The sequence below is a fragment of the Gavialis gangeticus genome, unplaced genomic scaffold, assembly GCF_001723915.1.
Source record: "Gavialis gangeticus isolate Ggan-Ray unplaced genomic scaffold, GavGan_comp1, whole genome shotgun sequence".
NCBI lineage: Eukaryota > Metazoa > Chordata > Crocodylia > Gavialidae > Gavialis > Gavialis gangeticus.
The window spans coordinates 149,814,002-149,817,012 of record NW_017728992.1 but is presented as its reverse complement, the minus strand read 5'-3'; positions in this window follow the sequence as shown (position 1 = coordinate 149,817,012).

Sequence of the window (3,011 nt, the reverse complement as noted above, 5' to 3'; positions counted from 1 at the left end):
ATATTGAAGTGCACAGCTTGGTAATTTTAACAAGAGGTTTTAATTTTGTATATTGCTTGCTTCCTGTGTCTTTAAATGGAAGGAATATTCCTTCCCTCCTTTTGAGGCAGCTGTTTAGTTCAGGATGGCTGCTGCTAGGAAGTGACTCATGTACATTTCAGTCTGTCTTTTGGCAATAACTTATTCCTATCTTATTTCTCTGTTTCTTTTAATCTTAAATGAAAATAATTCAGTCTGATGGAATATCATTTTCTGTATTAATGAAAATTATGGCGTGTGCACACACACCTGACCTGAAAAATAATTTGATCAAAGACGATGAGTACAAAGGTTTTGAAATTAAACTATAGTTGAATTCTACACAACTTATAATTGAAACATGGAAAATGGAATGCAGTTTTGGAAAAAATGTAGGGACATGTCTTTGCTTTTGCACTAAATTATACCACATTATCAAAGATGATATATCAGGAGTAGACAACTTACAGCATGTGTGCCACAAATGGCATGGGTAGACTCTGTGTGTGGTACACAGAAGATTGGGGAGTAGACAGGCTGCACAGCAGCAGATAGGGCAGGAAGAAGAAAACAGAATAGCAGAATTGGCAGGGAGCACAGGGCAGGAGCTGGGGCAAGGAAAAAGGGAAACAGAGTGGCACTCTGGAGAGTTCAGGGCTAATTTGTGGCATGCCTGAAAAAAGGTTGGGCCCCAATGTGGTACATCATTAGAGGACATTTTAAATTTACTCCTTTCTCATCATCAGAAATTCCATACTAGTCTGAGTCATGTATTATCATGGATTTACATTTTCTTTGAATATTTTATTATAGTTCACTGAGATATCACATTATAAACTCAGAAGGAAAGTTTGATAATAGGCATTCCTGTCTAGAGCCTAGGTATCACAGTATGTATAAACTAACATCTCTTACATAATTACCTAATATCTTTGTTTTCTTGTTGCTCCTCAGTGACTCCTGTGGAGAACTGGAAAGAAACATTGCTTCCTGTAGTTTGCCATCTGTAGATGAAGTGATTATTGTTTCTATTGCAAAGGAACACCGTCCTTATTCTTTCTTATATCATCTAACACAGTTCGCTTTCCCCTCTTATTTGACTCAATGCACAGGCCTACCAATATATGGTGGTCTACTGTAAGAATCATGAGACAGTGAATATTCTTGGCGATACAATGATTTATTCATACATGCAGTAGGTTGAACAGCTTTAAGTGTGAAACTTTTTATACAAATTATGTAATTGACTAATATTAGATTTCCCCAGCAGAAACTGGCTGTGATGTGACACAGGACACCGAGGCATTAATATGCCACTTGCCATCTCAAATATGTCTTCATGGGAAAAAAAAGTGACAATTGTGCTTTTTGTACATTTAACTATGCATGGATAGCCAGTAGTCCTATTTTTGAGAGCAGGGCCCACGCTACAGTTGTTGAGTCCGTGGGACAATATGTCAACAGGCTAAGAAAATGTGTGCAAATATTAGTACTTGTAAATATGTATGGATATCTATTACTGTATATGCATACTTGTTTGTGAAGCTGATTATTTTCACTTGTCATTAATTAGTTTGTGCTGAAAGTGCTATCTTTTTGGGACTGACTTCTGAAGGCAGCCATCTTCCAGTGACTTCCTAAGGGAATTAGGGTCTTAAATGATCTTTGTGCCTTTAAAAGTCGCCCTTTATTTAGTTTCCTCACATGCAGTTGGTAAGTGCTACAATTTTGAAAGTCTCTTAAATATGTTTTTAAGAAGCTGTGCTGTATCCTAGCATTTCTAAAAGTTCAACTCTTAAAATGAACTTTTCATAACAGGCATTAAGTAATAATTGAGAAGTGAAGGGGATTTGTTTTTTGGGGTAGGGGAAATTATACTGTCAAATGTTGCCTGAAAAATGGGTCATTTTGAAAACAACACATTTATTTTAAATGTTAAATACTAAATATGACCTTTTAGCAAGTAAAAACCATTATACTTAACCTTCATGTCCTTTGAAACTGCTGATTGATCGTCATTCGATTTAAATGTTTCACAAAATGTTAGAATACTCTGAAAATATTTTCTAGACATTTGATTTATATTTAAGGTCCTATTATTTATATTTACAATGTCCTTTAGTTCAAAGACTGAATGAACTATAAAAGCTAAGTAGGATAAAAATCGTTAATTTGAACATGCTGTCATTAAGTAGATTTGAATACATTTGAAATCATTTCCTAATTTCTTAGAGCACTTTTGAAAATGCTAATAATTTCATCGATTTTAGATCTATTTAAATGGAACTCTGAAAAAGCATCAATATGTGTATCCTGTTATACTTCTGCAGTATAAATTATTTTTATACAATATCATTGAAATTCATTATAAAAATGATCTATCCAGACTGAAGCCAAGATAGATATATGTTCCATATAGACTAACTAAGATGTATAGAGAGCATAAGCTTTTGTGAACTGGAGTTCACTTTATCAGATGCTGTGAAAGGACAGGCATACAGCAATGTATAAAACTTCTGGCAAAGACCATTATTAACTACCATGGGTGTCATATCTCTGTACACCAACATCTCCTCACGAGGAGACATTGCAAGGCATACTAACTTTAATTGGTAACTTCTTGGGGTGGTAGTATACCTATGTGAGTATTAATTGTGTACATTCTACCATAGATACTATCTAATGAAAGGTGAATAACACATTGGAAGTATTGAAATACAGACAATTAATATATAGCATATATATGTACTTCTATATACACTTAATTGTCTAAAGGCTTAAATAAAGGATTGATGGCACTGGACACATTTATAATGAAAACACAAGAAGGCAAGTAGGTCCATTACAAGTAGATCCTAAAAGTACTCACAATTAAGCAAAATTGTCTTGTACATGACTATTTTGGTAGGAAAAATGTTTTTAACCATAATGATTGGAATGTGTTCTTAGAGGAGATTGATTCATAGATTCATAGATTAAGGGTCGGAAGGGAC